Source organism: Pygocentrus nattereri, chromosome 9 (assembly GCF_015220715.1).
Source record: "Pygocentrus nattereri isolate fPygNat1 chromosome 9, fPygNat1.pri, whole genome shotgun sequence".
Classification (NCBI taxonomy): domain Eukaryota; kingdom Metazoa; phylum Chordata; class Actinopteri; order Characiformes; family Serrasalmidae; genus Pygocentrus; species Pygocentrus nattereri.
Window position 1 is genome coordinate 27,953,578 of NC_051219.1, and position 23,561 is coordinate 27,977,138.

At 39.3% G+C, this 23,561-nt stretch overlaps 1 protein-coding gene and 1 long non-coding RNA gene across 5 annotated transcripts in view; one reads left to right on the forward strand and one right to left on the reverse strand.

Moving 5' to 3' along the window:
- Positions 1-4,554: 4,554 nt before the first annotated feature.
- Positions 4,555-5,655, reverse strand: LOC119264032. Its single transcript, XR_005130732.1, has 4 exons — positions 5,574-5,655; positions 5,453-5,488; positions 5,122-5,381; positions 4,555-5,042 (listed from the first exon to the last, which is right to left on the reverse strand). It is a non-coding gene; the product is annotated as an uncharacterized LOC119264032 (long non-coding RNA).
- A 10,777-nt stretch (positions 5,656-16,432) lies between these two features.
- LOC108427772 (nuclear receptor coactivator 3) overlaps positions 16,433-23,561 on the forward strand; it is a 132,436-nt gene continuing 125,307 nt past the window's right edge. For 2 of the 4 annotated variants that reach the window (XM_017698240.2, XM_017698242.2), the window contains exon 1: positions 16,433-16,630. The gene's annotated coding sequence lies outside the window, so the exon portion shown is untranslated. The remainder of the gene's footprint in view (positions 16,631-23,561) is intronic. The other 2 variants (XM_017698241.2, XM_037541181.1) reach the window with 1 other exon arrangement.

Here is a 23,561-nt window from a genome sequence, read left to right on the forward strand (position 1 = left end):
AAGTCTTCAGGAGTCTTTGCTTTATAATCAATCATGAGGTAGCCAAATGGATCTCTGACAGCATTTTGAAAACACTCCATGAAAAACTTTGTATTACCAGGCTACATCTGTCTACCTAACACACCGACCTGATTGTTGTCTCTAGGATTTTGAAATATTATGAGGTAATTTGTGTTCAAACTACTAGATTTTCCTTGAAAAAACTAATTTTGTATTAGGTAAATGGCGCTTAAGTTTCGATGTTGTACGTATTGTGTAAATACCTTTTCTACCTCTGCATTATTGCCAGCATCTTCCATAATATCATCAATAATCAACAAATAATTTCTGTTAAGCGGTAGAAGTGTGTCGTCATTTAGTGTTGTTGGTATCCCTTGAACAAAATTATTGTTTCTCATTTTTAGCATTTCATCATAAAGCGGCTACCAGCAATCATACATGTACACTATGTTGTCAATTTTCTTTGAAATCAACTTATCAGTACGTTCAATCAACTGTTTCACAAAATATTTATTTCCAGAATTTGATGGACCACTTAATACACATGAAAAAGGATGTTGTAATCTAAAATCAAACCTGTCAACCCCACGATAGTCATGGACATCTTTATTACCTATAAGGAACTGTTGAAAAGTCAGGCAACAAGACCCACTTGTTGTATACGACTTTAAAACGTTTCACCACTGGTTTGTTTTTCAGTGTGAGGTTCTTTTTATTTTTCAGTAGTCATTTGACTACTATCGTGGTTTACCACATAATGATCGACAAGCTCAAACAGTGTTTTGAGTCTGATACGTTTGGAGTTCAGGGTGATACCTTTTGCTTTCATGCACGTTTTACCAGTTGCTGTACGATAACCGTACGTTTTAAGCCCACCTGAGCAGAACTCTGCAATGTAATCGTCACCACCATTCTCATCTGTCAAATCATCTAAGTAGGAGCCGAGAGGAGGTTCTCAGTCACCTTCATGGGAAACAAAAATAACACTGTCAGTGTCACAATATGAAAGTCTGTCGCCTAATCTATCCATGAGATTGTACAGTTCTAAACGTGCGTGAGCTGTTGTAAAAGCAGCAAGAAACACGTTAATGTCACGGGTTGGACTATAGTCACCATCAGAATAGAGCCACTGAATCAGCGCTGTAGTGTCCGACACAAAAGAAAAGTGTTTCACATCATATCTGTTGCCAAAGATTTGTTGTGAAAACTGTTCAGGGTCTGGCGACAACTCAGACGCTGGCAAGTTTTCCCTCATTGAAAAACGACCCCACAAAGTGTTTAACAACAATTTGTTAATAGACCTGCATGCTGGGTTAAGACATATCTTGTCAGGATTCTGCTGAATCTTTTCCTTTTCAAAATAATCCTTGATGTATCCGGATAACCACTTGCTTCCTGTTTATACTGTAAAAATGTCTTGACAAACTCACAGAACAACGTTTCTGAACTGTCTGGAAAACGCCACACCTCATGGATTTTAGCAATCACATACCCTTTCTCAACAGCTTTCAGTAATTCAATACTGACCCATGTCCCTGTGATAGACCTGCCGTCATCATTGTGCATGCACTCTGATTGATTTTCCAGCTCTGCACATGTACGGCAGAGTGGGAACATTAAAACAGGATGTAGACGTTTTCTGGGTGGATGCACGGTCGCCTTGACAAGTCCGTAGTATTCCTCAATGGGTCTGAAATTTTCGAAAATTATTTGAGGATGTCCTACAGGGTATTTCTTCCTAGCCTGACAGAATGGGTACAAACTAGTGAAGTCCAAATATCTGATTTTCTTACAGTGTTTGGCTTTGTAGCACAGTTTGTAAGCATTAGTTCTACCCCCAAAGAGCGCGTCTCTTGGTTTTAACCTGACAGGCACTGTGTACGTAGACATAAATGCTACAACATCCAAATCATTCCTGTGAGCATCAGCCCACTGGTATTCCCACATTACTTCAACCTCCAGACCATATGCACAAACAAGTGTCTCTACCTTGGCGTCAAACTGTTATCGCAATTCACTGTACAACACCTTTAACATAGGATGGGTCTGATTTGGGTTGTAACAACATTCATGACCATGATGCACGCGGCCATTAAATTCTAAGGCTTTTTGTACACCGCCCTTTTTCATAGCACCCATCCACATAATACGCAGCAAACTTCATTTCCCCGTGAGTTAGGGCATGATGAACATCGGCGTCTCTTGTACTCTTAACAAACTCAAGCCATTCAATGGAAACTTTTCAGAATGTCTTGTGTTGGTTAATGCTTCTCATAGTAAAAACGACATCATTTCTAGAGTAAAAATACAACTCCTTTTTGAAGTCAAACGCCGCCGGAGACTGTGCTGTACCACTCACTGGACAGCTTTCTGTCTTTGTCATTCATTGTGTCATAGCCGTAAAAACTGCTGATGCCGTTTTGGCTAAACACATTGGGATGAATGAGTACGAGTCTATGTAGTGCTGTTTGTACATTTAGTCATACATAGAAATCAGTCTACACTGATACATTGTGATCTTGACAGCAATCCCCACTTTAGAAAATATTCCAGCAATAGGAAATTGTCAAAACCAGCTGAGTTGTGTGCCAACCATGTGTAACCCTGATACTTGGGCCATCTAAAGTCTTTGGTGAGTAGTTCTACACAGTCAGGCCCTTCTGCTGTGCACTCTCTGCTATCAAATGTAATTGCACAGACAAAATTAGCCTCATGCTTGCCTTTTTCAAATCGGGTTTCAAATTTAAAAATTATGAAGGAATTTCTTGGTTTATGTAACTTGATCTGATGTATGTAGCATTCATGTGTGGTGTCTGATAATAATTCTTCACCACAATGAACCTAACGTCCAGAAGCACATCTGTTGGGCTTTGTTACACTAACATGATCATGCCGTCCACATTTTTTTTTACAATTTTTACAATTTAGATCACATGAGGATGCCATCACTCCTGTAGTTGGCTGTTCTTTCTGTGTCTTATGCAGATTATATCAGTACTCGGATTTGCAGTAGCATGAACAGTCGTCACAATATTTGACACGGTTTCTTATGGCATAAAACATCTTGACACACATCACAGCTGCATTTGCAACCATGGTCTCTGGCACTAGTGTAACCCTTATAACAAAATTCACAAACATATGGAATACCCATGAACTCTTTCACATTTTTATCAGGTTATAATGGCCATCACAGAGATACAGAAACAGTCTTAGCATGTGGATTATCCTTGGTTTGGTATTTCTCTAAACTACCTGAACTACTCTTGTGGAATAGAACTATGTTTACACCAAACTTGTGTTCAAAATGGACAATGCCATTAAATCCCACTCTCTGTGTATAGCCTGCATTTGTCTGTATCTATTTGGCTATAGGTTCTAATGTGTTGCGTGGAACATCTAGGTTCAGAAAATGAGCAAGGTAAATCGCAAAACAGAGGTTATTTGAGATGTTTATTGGGTCGCTCACTTTCCCTCGGACACCACCACCATTTTACCCATAGCTATCAAGACAGTCAATACCAAACTATTGCCAGTTAATGTTTTTGTTGCTCTGCATAAACCTTTCAATAGTGTCTGAAAATCTGTCAACACTGTATCCATCTCTTGACAACAAGACAACATTTACATCTGATGTTAAACTATCATCTCTTAGGGTAAGGTTCATAACACTACCATCACCAGCCAACATCCTGGAGAACAATGTCTGATAGCATATTGTGTATATAGGTTGTGTATGAGGCCATGTCTGTGGAAGGGGCTTCACGTAAATTCAACATCCGGACATTTCTGATCAACTCGGCTATGTCGCCGTCAGATAAACCAAAGCTTGGTGCTGATGGGTTAAGTGTTGGGAATCTATGTGCCCACAAGCCAGTGCCTGTCTATTCCATGTTATTTTGTGTGGGGCTTTATAAGAAAGTTGGAGTGGAATCATGCTTGTCATTTAAGTATGCCAGTCGTTCACTAATAGACATCTGTTCCCAAGCATTGTTTATGGTGTTATTACACATAAAATCTGGCTCATAATTATCATCACATCTATGACGTTTTGTTGGTGGGCGCTGTATTGCATTCATATTTGACAACCATGTCTCCAGCATGGTTTGTGAACTGCCTGGTGCGACATAACCATTAACGTTTGTGTTGTGTTGTGTGGCTGTGTCTTGCGGATCATTACTTGCGGTATTAACAGTCGAATCATGCTCGTCATATACACATTGCAATCGCTCGCCTTAGGGACATCTGACCCCATGCATCATTAGTGTTGCTAACATGCGGATTGTTGTCTGAGCCCCGACACCTTTTAGATTCCATTTTGTTTGTTTGTTTGCTTGATTGATTTAAAACACTAATTTAGGTTTTACTGATGAGATTATTTATGTAATATGTACACAATAAGTATAAAACAAATACCAAACAACACTTTTTTGTGGCTGGACCGGCTGCAATCAATTTTTGTGAATATTTTAACCCCACTTTTCTGTGGAATTTTAGTATCTGTTAATACATTTAAATGAGAAACATGTTCCTCATGCATAGCTTGTGTCTTCCGTTGTGATATTTGTTCCGGCTATGAAAGTTTAGCTCTACTAATTTCTTAATCTGTTCAGCCTGTGTTCGATATTCCTCTAATATTTTCTCAATCTGTTCAGACTGTTTATGAACAATATTATTTAATCTACTATTAATAGCAGCTTGTCTACGTTGTCCTATAATGTATTTTGTGCTCTTCTGAGACTGTTGTACCACCAAATTTCTAAGCTCTAAGATTTCATTAGAAAGGTAAGAACTGCTTACCCCATGTTCATGTTCCTGATTTGACCTTAAGCCCTCCCCATCAATGTCTCTCAGTACTTCCAATATTGTGCTTAGTCCAGTGTTATTTGGTCCGGTAACCACGGTTTCATCCACCTTTTCTGAAAAGCTGTTCTCGTTCCAGGTGTCCAAGAACTCATCAGACCATCCAGCAACGTCCACATCAGGATCAACAACCCTCTGTACACCTTCACCCTACACCGGTCGGTCACTGGCGTGCAAATCTAGCAAAGTTTAAGAAAGACATTACACCCTGCTAATATTGGTTTAATACTGTGAACAGACACCACTTATTTTTCTTACCTACAGATTTGTGGTCATGATCTAACCTAAGACACTTTCCGTGTGAAGCCGTCTTTTCATTTGTCATTTTGCACATTTCCTTGGTTTCCATTTCCATGATGCTTCAGGGCTACTTGTCAAACTGGGCCTAAACGCTGGCGATCTAGATGTGATTTTCTCTACCGTGCCGCGTGGTTCACACCCCGCAGAAGTACTGGGTACAGCATCAAATCCGGGTGGTGTTAAGAGCCCCGTTGTTTCAACCAAATGAGTTAAGCCTACTACAGAAAATATATGAATTAACCCCTCAACAACTAACACAGACAAAACTATAACACAGCCGCTGACTTACCAAGAGGATTCTCATAATCCAACATATTTGCAGATTCTGTAACAACAGAAAGGTATGCATTATTTAGATGAACATCAACAACTACAAATAATGAAAAAAAATGATGACGACAAAAGCTTACCAACTTGAGACAATCCCTCAGTGCTTCTAATAGCGAAGGTTGTTTCAAGCTCAGATGCACCTAGACCAAGAAAGTCCTTTAAGCAAAATGTTGAAACACTGTTGAAATACTTGCAAAATTTACTTACAAGAAATTTGGGTAAAGTCTGTAGAACACACACTTACCATGAACATAGGCTATGTTGCTTCTAATTGAAAGGTGGCTGATGAAAATGTGTTACTTTTGGTCAGCTATATATGGCATTTTCTCAAGACACACCCACGCCATAGCATATTGCAATCCTTTGCGTTTGATTGGCCTGTGCTGATAGGCGTGACTACCGCATCATCCCCACACAATCCCACCCCCCTTACATTTAAATCCACAATCTGAAATTAAATCTTTAAAATGCCTTACATTAAACATTTTGAGATCATTTTGAGACCACCCACTACCAGTGGTTAGTCTAACGATGCAGGAAACTTACATCAAACAATTTTGCGAAAGCCACCGGATGTCTTTAACACATGGCTAGAGACACACTGTCACACCTTTGATTGTGCACATGGCAGGGGGTGGGGGAAGTGACCCCGCCAAAGACAAGACACTGACACCTCAACATCCTGTCACAAATCTTTTGGTGGGGGTGGTGGTGGGGACACATCTTGTCAATCATACTGGCCTGTCAATCATAGGGGGTCACAAATCATGGGTCATAAATCACTCATTTGACAGAACGTGTATGACTCATATTACTTCCAAGCACTACTATATGGTGAATGACTGCGCCTGAAGGTAAATTAGAACAACATGCTAATGTATCAATTGATATTTTTAGAATCATTACTTTGTAAAGAAGTTGCTGACATTCCTTTTTTTTTTTCAAATTTCAGTCACCGAGATCTTAACAAAGTCAACCGAGATAGAGATTCAGATTTCTTTACAGTGGTGGTGATAGGAACCAGGGGTCACTATGTCTACAATACAAATATAGACATTTTAGTTACTATCCAAAACCACCAATGAACCCACGTGTCTTCTGAGTGTTTATATGTAAAGGTGATGATAGTTAAAAAAGTGGTAAATCTTCAGCGCCACAACCGCCTAAACCTTGTTATAGTCATTAAGAGATCCTGAGTTTGATTCCCAGTGATGCTACAGCCACCCATGACCAGGAGTACATGTGGCTGGCACAATTGGTCTCACTGTCTCTGGGTGGGTAGGACGGCCCTTCCTCTCCCCCCATCACTCAGCGTGATGATGTAACAAAGTGGGGTTAGCGTTCTCCTCCAAGCGTGGTCAGCTGTCCAATGACGTTGCATTAATGGCTCTTCGAAAAGATGCAGTGGTGCTTCCCAGGATGAGGGGGAAGCTTGTCTTTGCCTTCGCCCTCCTAGTGCTGGAGGTATCAGGTGATTGGGGGCGTTCTAGCTAGTAGTGGAATTGGATATGAGTAAATTGGGGAGAAATTGGAAAAATCACCCACTATTTTGTCTTACTATGCCCTTATTGTACCACTCCAACATAATGAATTTTTAAAATATACATACTTCAGGCCAAAACCTTATTGCAAATTGTTGCAGGCATCAGGCAGCATACTTGTAACCATTTCTGGTAATAACTGTCTGTGAGGGATCTCTTACGTCTCTTAGGTGGACGTCTAGTTCCTATCACCACCATTGTGAACAATTCTGACTCTGTAAGTTTCTCTAGAACAGAGCGTTTCACACCAAACCACTCTGAATGACTTTGTTTACATCTTACCCACTTAATTATACAGATTATTTAATAAATCAGTGAAATTCCCCATTAAGCTATAGCAAGCAAGAAAGCTAATTAGCCAAATTAGATGCCTTAAAACCTTTACAAACTGAGCGTGACTTATTTGGGCCACAGTAAATTAAAAACAGCTGATGATATTTTGCAGACCAAACTCGATTTTTTGGACGGCAAAATGCGCAATTACTTTATTCGCTCTCTTCAATTTTTTTTTTTTTTGCTTTTTCTAGTGACATGAACTCACTGACCAGTCACAGTCACCTCAGCTGTTGGCAGAGGAGCTGAGCTCCATCAAAAAGGCCTTTTTCACCACAGAATCTCCAAGAGCAGCTGACGAACATCTGAGCTATAGTGTGGAAGCAATGAAAGCTTCAGCTTTTGAACGAAGCTATTATGCTCTACACTTTTCCAAAGTTGACAGTAGCCCAACATCACCACTTTCTCGTTCTAGCACAGTCATGCTAAGAAAAAAAAGGGCCCTCTCCAAACTGTTGGAAGCAATTGTCCAAAATGTATTGATATGCTGAAGCCTTAAGATTTCCCTTCCGTGGAACTAAGAGGTCTAGGCCAACCCCTGAAGAACAACAAATAGCAAATATCATTATCCCTCCACCACCAAACTATACAGTTGGCACAATGCAATCAGGCAGATAATGTTCTCCTGGCATTCACCAAACCCAGACTCGTCCATCACACTGCCAGACAGAACTGTGATTCATCACTCCACAGAATATGTTTCCACTGCTCCAGAGTTCAGTGGCAGCACTTTTACACCATTGCATCTGATGCATTGCATTGTGCATTTTGATCTTAGGCTTTTGCGCAGCTGCTCAGGCTTGGAAACCCACTTTGTGAAGCTCCATATGTGCAGCTCTTCTGCTGCTGTTGCGTCCACTTTAGAGCTTGTTAGTGAGTGATTCAACAGAACAAAGACACTCTGCGCTTCAGCACTTAGGCAGCCCCACTCTGTGAGTTTACGTGGTCTATCATGTCTAAGATGTCTAAGATGTTGTTACTTCTAGATGCTTCTGTTCCATAATAACAGCACTTACAGTTGACAGGGGCAAATCTAGCAGGACAGAAAATTCACAAACTGGCTTGTGGAAGAGGTGGCATTTTATGACAGTACCATGTTTAAAGTCTCTGAGCTCATGAGTACAACCTATTCTGATACCAGTGTTTGTCTATCAAGACTGCAAAGCTATGTGCTCATTTTATCCACCTGTTAGTAATGGATGTGGCTAAAATACCTGAACTCAATAATTAGGATGAGTGTCCCAGTACTTTTGCCCATGTAGTGTATATGTATCTCAGTAAATGTAACTAGGTACTTTTCACCTCTGCAGGCAGCCACAGAGGCCTTGTGAGGAGTGATGTATTGCTATGAGTCAAGCCTTCTGTTCCACACAGTGTGTGCAGCTAATCTCACTTAGTCCTCTTCATTCCTCAGAGAAACCAGATCCAGGCATATTTTTGCAGTTGGAATCAAGATTACTGTTTTGGAAATATGAGATTTCTTGTAACAGTAGCAGCCGGCAAAGGAATGATTTCATAAGCTGTTGTCTCGAGGGATGAACTAGTCTATATTCTGGGCTGAGATTCCAGAAAGTCATCATGAAGTTGTCTTAAAGTGATTGTTCAGCCAAAAATCAACTTTACATAATCTTCTCCCTTACCTCAAATTGAGATAATCCAAAACATGCCTGGATTTGCACTTGAGCTATGAGGCTAGTGTAGCAAAAAAAAAGTGGTGGAAGCGAATAGGCACTAGTCTGATAACTGCATCTCTAAGTCATATATATGGGTCATTCTCTATTTGGAGAAGGAATTCAGCTGAATGCATTTTTTAAAAAATATTTTATTTCATCCTAAAACTAAATTATCTTAATATGTCTATTAACATCTATTATCATATATGCAAGTAGAGTAAGTAGAGTTTTATCCAAACATATTTTACAGTCACTGGTGTTATATGAATATGGTGTACCACCAATGACTGTGACTCCAGTGACATTCTGGTTAAAACTGAGGATTTTGTACACTGATTCATTGGTGGTCAGGTGATCGTGTGGAACTATTTAAAATCAGTAATAAAATGATATATGGCATTATTATTATAAAATTTTAAGTATCTAGCCATTAAAGCACATAAAACCTGTGAACCATAGAAATTATGTGCTGCCTGTTAAACAAAATTATTAACAAATTAATGAAATACTATATATCCACACTACAAGTGTGGACTTGCCTACTCGTGCCTTGAGATGTTTCCTCTCTGATGAGCCTTGAGATGTTTCCTCTCTGATGAGCCTTGAGTTGTTTCCTCTCTGATGAGCCTTGAGTTGTTTCCTCTCTGATGAGCCTTGACCCAAGAAAGCAGTTTAATAGAGCTGGAAATACTGTGTTAAAATGTAACATAAGAGTCCTGATAACACCAGTGAGTGGTTTTTTAAATAAAATACATTTTTTAATGTAGTATAATATTAATGATATAATTGGTAAACATGAATCTGTTTTATACAAATTCCTAACTCAAACCTTTTAAAATATTTTTTATATTAAAAATGGTTTCTGAAAGCGTGGTCTCTGATTTTTACACAGCACTGCATGTTGAGGTTCTTTAAAGGAAAAAGGTGCTTCACACTCATATCTAATTTACACTAAACACTCAACACTTTTAAAGAATTGTTCACTGATAGGTTCTTTAGGAAACCAAAAGTGGCTCTTCTGTGGCATTGGTCCAAAGAACCCTTTCTGGCACTTTTATATTTAAGAGTGTACAATACTATTGGAAACTGTGTCAAGGTCAGGACCAGGTACTACATTAGATCAAATTTAATTCACAAATTTAAAGTGTAATCATTTTTGAAGTCACACCAGCCCTCACGATGAAAGTGTGGCACAATGCAGTCAGGCAGGTAATGTTCTCCTGCCATTCACCAAACCCAGACTTGTCCATCAGACTGCCAGATAAAGAAGCGTGATTTGTCACTCCACAGCATATGTTTCCCCTGCTCCAGAGTCCAGTGGCCATGTGCTTTACACCTCACTTTACACCACTCCCCCCAACGCACAGCATTTTGATCTTAGGCTTGTGTGTAGCTGCTCGGCCATTGAAACCAATTTTGTGAAGCTCCTGATGCACAGTTCTTTTGCTGATGTTGCTTTCAGAGACAATTCAACAGAGGATAGGCACTGTGCACTTCAGCACTCACTGGCCCCACTCTGTGAGTTTGCATGGTCTACCGCTTCATGGCTGAGCTGCTGTTGCTCCTAGATGCATCCATTTCACAATAATAGCACTTACCGTTGTCTGGGGCAGATCTAGCAAGATAGAAATTTCACAAACTGACTTGTGGCAGAGGGGGCATCCTATGAAAATGCCATGGTTAAAGTCACTCTTTAGTGAGTAATTCAACAGGGGACAGGAAGTGTGCGCTTCAACAATCAAAGCTGCCCTATGTAAGATGCTTTGTTTAAGATTAGAAAAGTCATGTTACAGAGTCAAGAGGGGAAAAACACTCTACAAGATGGTATGTGCGCTGCTGCGAGTTGCCCTGTAAAGCCTGAAAAAGTCATTTGAAAGTCAGAGTCATCGGGTCAGGAGCTTTTCAGACCACATGTCTTTACGTATTAGTGTCAAAAGCACAGGATCAAAAAGAAAGTTAAAAGAAGAAGGACTTAATATTTAGATCTCAAACCCAAAACCAACATTATGCTGATGAAGATATGCTGACATTATCTTCAATAGATAATTCATTCACATCCTCTGAAGACACATCCTTAACCTTTAAACACACTCACAATCATCAGATTCATCTGCTCAGGGAAGGGATCCAAACCCAAGCCATGTTATAAAATGTTCTTCTGTAAATTTGGTGCTATTACACATTTCCACCAGAGAGGTCTCCAAAGCCCTGAAATTTACACAGTGCAACTTGAATTTAATCTCTTAAAAGAGCACAAATTAAATTAAAATGCTCAATTTAAAACGCATTAAATATAACTTAATTAATTTTTCTTTTTAATGTTGTTGGGAGGAGGCTTTACACACAAAAAATTATATATTATGACTGATACCTTTATTATACTTTCATTCGAAAAATAAAAATGCATTTTTTGATAAACGTCAGCTGTTATTCTTTTTAAACTTCTTCTTGTTACAAACAGACATACAGCATTTTGCAACTAACCTCTTAAAAGATCTACATCTCCTTCAAAATAACTGTGCCAAAAAGGGTTCTGTGAAGCAGTGTCATAGAAGAACCACTTCTGGTTCTTTACAGAACCTGTCAGGGGTAAGAATTTGGTTGATTTTCTAAGTGATATTAAGTCGCACATCCTCTACAGAGAACATACGACACATTTTAATGCACACTTACTGTTCATTTGAAGAATTTGACATACTGAAAAGAGAATGAAGCAAGAAAGGTCTGGGTTTGATTCCCCGGCCAGGTAGCGAGGGTCCTTTCTGTGTGGAGTTTGCATGTTCTCCCCGTGTCTGTGTGAATTGGACATGCAACATTGTGAGTGACTGTATATTTCTGTGTATCTGCCCTGTGATGAACCGGCGACCTGTCTAGGCTGTTGCCTGCCTCTGCCCAATGTCCGCGGGGACAGGCTCCAGCACCTCCCTGTGACCCAAAAGGATAAGTGGTTTAGACTGTATCTTGTATCCAGCAAACAAACAGTAACTGTGCATTCAATTGTGCAGAAGTGTGTTCTGAACATGTCATTTAGAATGGGGTGCCAAAATTTTTGCACACTGTCATATACCAACTGAAGATTTTCCCCCTGGAACTGTACGTTCAGGCCAAGAACAATGAACCATTTACTGTGCAGGTAAAGTAGAACAGATTGCTGGGGGCAATAATAGTGAAGATGTTACCACCAGAAGTGCAATCCTACACTCTTAAAAATGTAAAGTGTCGTGACTCCTAACATGTTCAAATTCACGCTGTCCTTCTGTGAGGAGGAAACGCTGTAAAACCTGCTTTACTGAATGTTTACTGAAACATTTTAAGGAACCTGGCTGCTGTGACTCATTCAAGCCAATTTGTTTATTTGTTTGTGTTTTTATTACTGCAGGTTAGACAGCAGCAGAGAGCAATCCAACAATAGTGACTCATTTCCCACAAACCATTGGAGCTTAGTCCATTGTTAAGTCACGTTTGAATATAAAGTGAGGCTTTTTAAAATGTTTCACTGGGGATAAATCTTGTAAAGTATTATGCTAGAGGTATCCTCAATTGTTTAAACGTCCTAAGTATCCAGACTCTGCTTGTTAAGGAAAAAGCCCCCCCCAGCAAGGGGCTGTGAAGCAGTGAGCTGCATTTGGGGTGATCCGTCATCACTATGTGACCTCACTAATGCTCTTGTGGCTGAATGCAATCAAATCCTCACAGCAATGTTCCAACATCTAGTGTAAAGCCTTACCCAAAGAGTAGAGCTGTTACTGCAACAAAGGGGGACAAACTCCCTCGTATAAAACAAATAGTTCCCGTCTTAAAATCTGATCATCTTTGACTCTCATGCTGATGTAAGAATGCAAATTTTGTTTGAATTGAGGGTCTGGCAACATGTTCTTAACTAGAACGAGGCTGGTCAGCTAGCTAACAGGCTAAAAGACAGACAGCCTAAACTACTCCATCATTAATATCACAGGCTTGAATTAAAGTACTTATGGTATGATTAACTGTAAAACAACAATGTATAAATCTAAATATGTCACTTGAATGACTTAGACACTGCAAATGTTCGTGTTTCCGTCAGAAGTAGCATCAAACTCTCAAATGTCTCCGTACTCCCTAAATAGTGTGCTTGCTAAGTTTAGAAATTCTACCCTCTACAGCCTAATAGTGCATTATTTCCCAAATCACTATTTCTTAGGTATATTTTGCACTGTTGGGCTGTAGGATTCAGTATTTAAATTCCTGCATAGGGCACTATGTAGGGAGCAGAAAGACATTCAACCTCTGTGTAAGAGGAGGGACGTCGCTGGATAGGTGCTAAACAAGACTCGCAGTGGTTATTTGGTAACCAAAAAGTACTTTTAAGGGGAAAGATTTTGCCTTAAACAGTGCTGTGTTATCATATGTCCATTGGTATGTGACAAAAAGTTTGAAAAAAGTGTGAAAATTCATGAAATGACCGCAGTCATGGGCTAGAGGTTAGGGAACTGGCCCTGTGACCGGAATGTTCGATCCACAGTGCTGACAGTACCTGACTCAGGTGTCCTTGAGCAAGACACCTAAACCCCAACTGCTCCCCAGGCACCGTGAATAGGGCTGCCAGCCACTCTGGGCAAGTATGCTCACTGCCCCCTAGTGTGTGTGTGCTCACTAGTGTGTATGTGGTGTTTCACGTCACGGATGGGTTAACTGCAGAGGTGAAAGTTCCCTGTTAGTGGGACTAATAAGTATCACTTAACTTATATACAGCATTGGGTGACCGAACGTTCCCCAGACCTTTGGACATATAATGTATGTATAACATATGGCTGTCTTGAGGGAAACTCAATATTACATTTCCCAGTCTGCTTAAAGGGCCCATATATGACATTTTTCTCGCACTTTATTTTTCTCCACATACATGACCATTTTACAACCTCTCTTTATTCCTTAGGGCATAAGGGCAGCCAATCAGAAGAGAACTCATTCAAGCATCGGGCTTAAAGCTGAAGAAGCAAAAACAGCTGGTTGAATTTTGAGGGATAAAGACAGGAAAATGGTCACAGGAAAATGGGGTGATGCAACAATGAATTATGATCATTTTTGGGACATGAACTCACACAAGCTTTGCATGTGCACCTCAGGAAGAAAAATTAAGTATAATAAAAGGTGTAGGATAGAGACCCTTTAAGAAAAGACATGTTCTTTATAGAACCCAAAAAAATATATCTGACTAAAAAATACTGATGGGACAAAAAACATTATTTCCGCCAAGTTTCTTGCCTTAAAAAGAAAATTAAGTTTAACCCTTTAAAATCCCAGCCTTATATACAAAGGCTTATTATTCAGTAACTACAAGGACTAAAATGCTGAGTTATCCTTGGTTAATAGACGTGTGTAATGACAGTTTGGGCCTGCTGGTGGGCACTGGCCATTTAAGGGGTTTAAACAGAGCATGTGTGGACAGGTTAAGCTATATCCTTATCAACACCATTTTATTATGCAGCAATATGAGGTGCTAGTTGACTACATTAAGTGCTGCAGTAATACATTTCTGTATATGCCTAAAGGATACATTTCAAGTAGCTGAAACAGAAATCCAACACTTAGCAATTCTCTCAGTCTCACAGTAAGCTGATATTAGTGTATAAATAATGTAAATGTAATATTAATGTGAATTATAAGTGCTGGCTATGGAGTTTTTCCACAAGTACCTGCAAAAAACAGAAAGAATAAACATGATATGTTCATTCATGTGGTTCTCCGAGATTTTAAGACACTTAATATTATTATTTTTACTTACTTTTGGCCTAATTTAATATAGACCTAAGTGTAAATTTGACAATAATACTAATGAATTTTCTCATTATAATATTCACCTACTTCATAACCACCCTTCATCGGTTTCATTTCCGTTGAGGAGATATTTATGAGATTATGAGTAAGATGATCCAACTTCATAAGGAAGGGAAACATCAAAGTAAAAAAAAAAGGGAGTTAAAAAAATGATTAATTACTGAGATAAAGGCAACATTTGCAAACCAAACAAAGAAGCTGCTGGTGTTCTCAGAACAATGGACTGACCACCACAGAGTCCAGACCTCAACATTACTGAATGTGTTTGATTACTTCAGAAAATGACCAATCAGCTTCTAAGACTGAACTGTGGAGGTGTGTCTGCAGATTCTTTTTAAAACTGAATATGAGTCTCTTGAAAAGAACGGAAGCTGTAATAAAGAGACACTAAACTAAGGAAGTCCAAAGAGGCCATAACATAGTTACAATTTTCTGGTTTGTTATCTTGAAATAATGCGTTAATTATTTAGTTATCTCAAAATAACAAAATTGTTATCTAGCAATAATAAGTGAGTTATCCTATTATCTTGAGATAACAAAAGCTGTTATCTCGAGACAACAAGATAATTATCTTGTGATCTCAAGATAACAAGGTTAGTTAAAGTTAGTTATCTAAGATAACGAGTTAGTTATCTTATTATCTTGAGATAACAAAAGTTATTATCTTCAGACACTGAGAAAAACAGTTATCTTGAAATGATGAGTTAGTTATCTTGTCACCTCAAGAAAATAAGAGTTATTGTCTTCATATAAAAAGTTCATTATTTTGCAATCTCAAGATAACAAAGTTGTTATCTTGAGATGATAAGTTAATTATCTTGTTATCTTAAAATAGCAAAGTTATCTTGAAATGAGTTAGTTTTCTTATCTTGCGATAAAAAGTTATCCTTAAATAATGAGGTAATTATCTTGTGATCTCAAGATAATAGTTGTTATCCAGAAATACCGATTTAGTTGTTTTATTATCTTAAGATAACAGAGTTAATTATCTTGTGATCTCAAAATAACAAAGTTGCCACAAGATAATTAGTTTGTTATCTCAAGATAACAATCTAGAAAATTATAGCAACAGCTTATGGCCTCTCCAGACTTACAAACTAAACACTAAAAATGTGATATTATGTTTAGTTATTGTGCTTTTTGTGTCATTTTCTGTTAAACATATTCTTATTTTCTTTTTTCCTTGCGCTTTATGGCGATTTCACTGTATATAGTGTTATTACACCATAAATGACATGTTAGTTTACTATTTATATGGACATATTACTATAATACATCGTATATTTAACTTACAGGAGGCTATACAACCTACTCATTATCTTCTTTTTCACATTGCACCGCAATCGCTCCTAAACAATCTCCCTAAAACACAGACACACAGCCCGTTAGTGGGCTCTGCCCACCTTTTTTCAGGTACTGGTCACTGTGCGTTGTCAGGCTGCCCATCAGCTTCACTGGACTATAAATAAATACCGTGGCATGTTGCTGCCAGCCGTCTGCACACAGGACTTCACACCGACTGTGACGCGTGTGCATGTAAATGTAGTCCGCTCTGCAGCTGTCGGCGTTGCGAAGCATTGCAGCGAAGACTACACTACCCAGAAAGCCCCGCGGCGGACTACAAGCTGGCTGCCTGCTCTCGGGGAGTGTTTCTCATTTAAACAAACACAGCACGGAAGATGGCGGAGAGAGGAGTGTAAGGGAAAAGAAGAAAGAAAGAAAAGAGGGCGAAGTGGAGGAGGTATATGCACTCATCGGGACCGGTGTGTATCGGTTAGTGGAGTTTGTTTTTCTGGGAATTTTTTGTCCTCGTGCAATCTTTGTCGTGCGCGATCGGTTTGGTGTTGCACGCGCGACGGTACCGCGGACCTGAGCAGTGTGTGTGTGTGTGTGTGTGTGTGAGAGAGAGAGTGAATGTGTGTGTGTGCGTGCGTGTGCGTGTGCAGTGTGCTGCAGCTGAAACTGCACAGTGCGTGTTGCATGCATGCTTTTAAAGTGCATCCCTCACCTGCATCACTCTCGCCGTTCTACATGCACAACATGCTTTAGTTGCTCTAATACGTTTTGCTCTTTTTTACTGCCCCCCTGCGCGTGTCTGACACAGTCCACAGTCCACCGCATCTTCTTTCAGACAGTTTTCTGATAGACTTTTAACAGTAATCACTGCTGGATCACCCGGATCTTTCCTGCGTGTGATCCCGGCGCCTCTGTTTAATCTGCTTTACTAACTTGTCCTACTTATAGCCTAACTGCACTATCCACAGGAGGATGGGTTCCTCTGGAGCCTTGGTTCCTCTCAGTGTTCCACCTCTTGGAGTTTTTTTCTCCCTTTTTCTCTGAGTCTTGGGCTTTCAGTGCTTCTTCTGGGCTTTTAGGGAATGTTTTCCATATGAGTCTTGGTTTCTCTCAGTTTCATCATCATCATTCATTTAAGGAACTGTTTCTTTTGAGTACCTCCTGGTGGCTCTTCTTTTTGAGTCTTGGTTTCTCTTAGTTTCTTCCTGACGCTTTTAGGAGGTTCTTCCTTCTGAGTCTTGGTTCCTCGCAGTGCTTCTTTCTCATGCTTTTCCTTCTGACTGTTGGTTCCTCCTGATGGTTATTGTTTCTGAGACTTGGTTCCTCTCTCTTTTGTCCTCATGTGCTTAGGGAGTTTTTTCTTTTGAGCCTTTGTTCCTTTTAGTGCTTCTTCCTCCTGCTTTCAGTGAGTATAGTTAGTTTCTCTCAGGGTTTGTTCTTCTCAAATCTTCTCTAAGAGTTTCTCCTTTGAGTCTACTCTAAGTGGGGCTTCCTCATGCTGTCAGGGAGTTCTTCCCTCTGATTTTTGATTTCTCTCCTAGGTTCTTCCTTATGCTTTTAAGGAGTTTCTCATTTGTGTCTTGGTTCCTCTCTATGGTTCTTCCTCATGCTCTTAGGGAGTGCTTCATTTTGAGCCTTGGTTCCTCTCCATGGTTGTTCCTCATGCTCTTGGGGAGTTTTGAGTTTTGGTTCTTCTCCAAGTTCTTTGGTTCTTCTCTCAAGTTCTTGCTAATGCTTTTAAGGAGTTTGTCATTTTTAATCTTAGTTCCTCTCTATGGTTCTTCCCCAGGCTCTTGGAGAGTTCTTCCTTTTGAGTTTTGGTTCTTCTCCAAAGTTCTTGCTAAGGCTTTTAAGGAGTTCGTCATGTTTAATCTTAGTTCCTCTCTATGGTTCTTCCCCAGGCTCTTGGAGAGTTCTTCCTTTTGAGTTTTGGTTCTTCTCTAAGGTTCTTCCTAATGCTTTTGCCCAGGTTTCTTCTTAACATTCTTAGAGATTTTTGCCTTTTGAGACTTGGTTCCTCTCAGTGGTTCTTCCTCATGCTTTTAGAGGCTTTTTCATTTCGGAGTTGTGGAAAAAGCTCTATACAGACATGATGAAATTAAATTGCATTACTGCGTTCCCCTGTTTTCCATGCATTTGATAAAGTTTTGCATGAGGCACTGCCAGCGTGCTTAATATCTGTCTTTAACGAGCCAGAGACCCTTGTGTGAGTTTCACTTTTATTCTGAATGCTGTGCCAGTCTACATGTTGCTTTCACTGAGGAGCTTCCAACAGTGTCGTTGAAGCGTTTGTTTAATGCACCTCAGTGCACTTTGCACGTACACTCTCGCACTTTCTGTTTTCCTGTGCATTAATTCACAACTTCAGATGCTGTAGACTGACTGCATGCACTAAGAAGCGTGGGGCTTAAACCGAATGTGCAAAATATAAACGACCTGTACTTGCAGACAGAAAGGAGAGTGCGACTGGAGTTTGTTATTACTGGCTCAGTTTCGAGTGCTGAAAATCATAGTGTGTCAAAATAGTGATTCTGAGAAACACTGAAGGCTGTGGACTGTGCAGCAAGTGTGCAGTAAGGAAGTAATGTAAGACTGTCATTCTTGCTGGGCTTTGATGGACACTGGCTATTATGATCAGTATGACTTGTCGTGAGTTCATCTGTCATGTTAAGTAATGATGTATGAATTACAGGATTATTAACGCTAAACCCAAACAGATCAGGGATTGACTAGACAAGTTCGACCACATGTGATGTAGTTTCAGTGCAATTTTGTCTTAACTGTATTCTTGTAGTATAAATTAGGCAATCATTTCTACATACATAACGTTTTGTTTTGACCAATAAACTGTAATGACAAATTTTTTGTGCTAAGAAAAATATTAATGCACTTTCCTGCTGGCGTCCCTTTTTGGTTCCATGTGGAGTGAGTTGTGGCCTGTTGTGGTCCCAGTTCATCAGTGACATTTCAGGACATACTGTTTTACATAGAGAAGAACAAACAACAAATCCCTTGATTCCTTGATTGGCGAGTTTAGCAGGAAACTAGCAAGATGGCTTCAGACTGAGTGGAGACTTCAGAGACAGAAATTTGCATATTGAGCAAATGAAACTGGAGTGAATTGAGGTGACTGTTCAGTTTGTTTGAGGAAGGTGTCTGATGAACACCAGTGGCTGCTTGAATCCTAGGACAATAAGTAGCTATTGATACTCCTGTTTTCTCCATAAGGCTGAAGTTGGCTTCCTTTTGGCCAGCTTCTTAAGAGCATTTTTTATTCCACTATAAGTGAAGCCATAGTAACATAAAACTGATGCTTTATGGAAACGTGGAACAGAAAATTCTAAGTTAAGCTTTGTGTTTTCTTCTCGCTCCAGTGACTGATACATGTGCGTGATGGCTTCACAGATGAGATAGCATATATATTAGTACAAGTATCTGATCCTCATGCTAAGCATATGATGGCACTCTCAGCATTCGATGCATCACTCTTTGCCCATCATTACTGCATTCGGCTGAGATACCTCATTGTTTCTAACAGCTCAGCTAATCAACCACCCAGGGTAGGCTGACCAGACCAGTTTATTTCATTTTTTCTGACAGATTTTTCTGACTGATATTGCGACTGTGACTAGCAATTGTGTTCTCTAAATTGAGGATCAGACCTTTTTTTTGGGCAAAGAAAACTAGAGTATCGACCTTTTCTGGCTTGAGCCTTGATGTAGTGCGCCAGACTACCAGTAAGTTGTGGTTATGATGGCACAAGACATGGAGGTTTGATTGGCTCTGATTGGTCTAACATATCTACAGGCAGTTCACGAGCTCTGTGTTGTTAAATTTCCCCACTTAAAATGTAAGAAATGTTTTGATAAAAATTGCAGCTCTTGCGATTTGAAAATTGCGCTCTCTTAAATTATGATTTCAGTATAAAAACGATTAGCCTTTCATCCCTGATCTTTTTTGTTTTTGTCTTCGTGGTTATCTTTGTTAGGAATTTCCAGTGTGCAGGTCTGCTGAATAGTTCTGCAGTACAGACGCTGCGTAATAATGACCCTTGTGTCACACAAAAGTCGTCAGCTTGGAAGCAATGAACTAGCTTTGGAGTGATTTGAGAGAAAAACATAGACACTCTCTGAAAAGCTGCTAGATGCTCGCGGCAATATCACGCCGCTTCGCTCCCTGCTCTGCTCCCACTCTGCACCATTCACATTCTCTGATTTAAGGCCTCAGCATAATCTTTGCGACGATGACGTTTGCCAGGCCTCATGCAGAAAACAAACAACGACAGACATCACTTGGAGGCTTCTTTCACTGTATCACGCACTTGGCAGCTGGGCAAACTCCACATTCGAAGACAATACACAATAAAGCCTGTGATTGGTTGGTATAAAAAGAGCCGTTCCAATAAACAAAAATTGACAACTTTTAAGGAGCTTTGTGCAGCAAAAAATTTGCTGAACGCTTTGGCGGACACACCAGTATTGCACTGTTAAGTACAAATGTATAATCAGTGAATACTTCCCAAATGTAGGATGCTAAGTCTGTTATTCAGTAGTACTAACAAGTGTTCAGAATTTACCCGTTTCACCCTAATTAGCGTCAGTGTTCTGGGCTAGTGGTGCAATGATTCATCGACTTGGTCGACTAAAATCAACAGCCAGATTAGTTGACAACTAATTCAATAGTCGATTAGTTGCTTGCAAACAGTTTCAGGAGGTAATTCTTTGTGAACATACTGGATGAAGGCTTTAAACGATGAAATTAATTGTTTACAGCACATCTTCTCTGCTGAGAATCTCTCCTGTCAGAGGAGAGGGAGACTCACAGAAGAGCACAGGGAGGTGCTGACTTTCCTCAGTTTCATTAAAAACCTGTGAGTTTAGAATTAAATTGCAACAGAGTATAGACAGACAGCAGAATGCACTGTGTAAATTTCAAATTTGCATCTATTATTTTTTTATTTACTCGATTAAAGAAACTGATTTAGTTTTGTTATTATTATTTGTTTTTTGCTTCTGCTTTGCACACTTGGTTTTAAATTTTGACAGAAAAAAATATTTAGGAGTTTTATCTTTTGTATTAGCAGGACAGGTCATCAAAACGCTGTTTAGAATTTTGTTTGTGTTGCTTTTATTGTTAGCAAATGCATAAAACAAACAATTTGAATGTAAAAGCTGATAGCTATGTGAGTTATTTGGTAATTGAGCGATTCATAATCTGAATGATCAATTATTCACTTCAATAGTTGATAGATTATTCGACTCTCAAATTAGTCGTTTGTTGCAGCGTTAATATCATAGCGCCACCTGCATTAGACTGATGGATATGTGCTTTTTTTAATAAGAAAACCTACTAAATGTAGTCAGAGATTACGAAAAAAATCTGATGATGGCGTGATTTCTGACATTTAAATCATTTAACTTGATGGACAGTCACGATGGATGGAACATACCATTGTTTCATGATACTATGGTCAGTCAACTATGGCCAGTCAGCTCAGACCCACACCGGTAAACCAAGCTGTGCTGAGAAAACTGAGACTGAAGAGCGGTTGCTGTAGACTAATGTTCCTCTGTGGAGCACTTGTCACATTTTATTTTTATTTGTCAACGAAGCTCAAGGCAGATATTAATGAAGTGTAATAACCCACATTCTGCATTCTCATTTTATTAAAGTCGGCCCTGTCCCGTTTTATACAGCTTTAACGTGGGACGTGCAGTGGATGCTGCTCTTATTTAATGTAGAATGATTATTTTAAACTGCTCGATGCATGACCTGAATGAAGAACAGCGTGAACTGGAGAAGTATTATTGATGGTTGATAGTAGCTGTTTTTATAGCACAGTAGCGTCTCTGTGTACCACTGAAAGGAGCTCAGTGTATCAGAGATGCACTTTCTTCAGTGTAGTTTTAACGCTGCTGTATCTCATAAAGAGCTGTGGACAGTAGGATAAGGAGAGGGATTACAATGACTCATGGATTTAGAAAGATTCACACCACACATGACCCAATCTCTGTCCTCTTCCACTCTGCCCATTCCTCAGCTGACCAGTTTCTATGTATCTGTGAACAGTGGCCTTTACTGCTTGCCCGGGGATCGATGCAGAGAGCTAAACAAACCCAGAGAGACTCAGAAGTTTCAGTAGTCAGGGGGAAGAGATGAAAAGAAGGACGGAAGCAGTTTGAAAGGCATGAAAGGCCGTCGCTGAGATGTTTTCTGCACTCTGAAAGCATTCTGGTCCTACAGTATGAGGTATAAACACAGCCTGTTGAATCCACCTGAAAGTGCTGAGCCTTAAAGGGCCCATGTCCTACATTTTTGTTGTATGACGTTATAACAAATATTTCATAATTCATTATTGTATGAACGTTTTATAACCTCACTTCATCATCTCTTAAGATTGAGCTGTCTGGCTTCATTGCTTTGCTGTTTAAGACTGATATACACTGATATGCAAAAGTTTGAACATTTGTTTTTTTAAGTGAAAATAAGTTACATGGAACAAACTTAAAATGGCATTTTTCTGTGAATTGTAGTGCATAATATCTGTTTATTTGAAAATATTGTGGGAGAAAGCTTAGAGTATGTGCAGAAATGTGTTCTCTAGAACTTATTTTCACTTAGAAAATCAACAAAATGTCATTTGACCAGGGGTGCCCAAACTTTTGCATACTTTTGTACTGTATGTAAATTACCATTGTTCTGATTGGCTGCACTGTATTGTGGTTCATTCAAAAGCAGTGTAAAATGGGTGAAGCTAATCTGTTGTAGGTTGAGGTGGATGCATCTTTAGGTGTAAATATGAGTTGGCTTTTGTGACATCACAAAAACAGTGAATTCACAATGGGCTGTTTTTACAGCTTAGTTCTCATTTATGGACTGTATGGGGAGTGAAAGTTATGGGTTGAAATTATAATAATATGTGTGTACTACATCAAACCCCTTTTTATTTCAAAAAGCAGGGAAATTAAATTTTTCTTGATTTAGGCCCTTTAAACAGAAAACTATCTTAGCCTTGATTCTACGCAGCAACACTAGACAATGAAGAAAAGCATAACGCTGTCAATGTTAACACTTTACCGTGTTCTCAGGATTAATTATAAAACACCACAGATATTTTAAAGGCCACATATTATGGAAAATTAAATATTTCTTTCATTTTTGATATTAATGTATATTCATACTGTTAAAATTTAAAAATGTACCATTCATTTCCCTGTTCAAGCTGTCCACGTCTCTGCTGCAGAAACAAAACTGTGTATGTTTATCCAGTTTGTCAGTTTTTGACATAGTTTGAAAGTAAGTACCCATTGGCCTTAATATTGTTTGTAAATTTCATGATGAATGGAATAAAAGAAATGGCCTAAAATAACTTTTAAAAAGTTTGGTTCCATTGACTTACATTAAACAT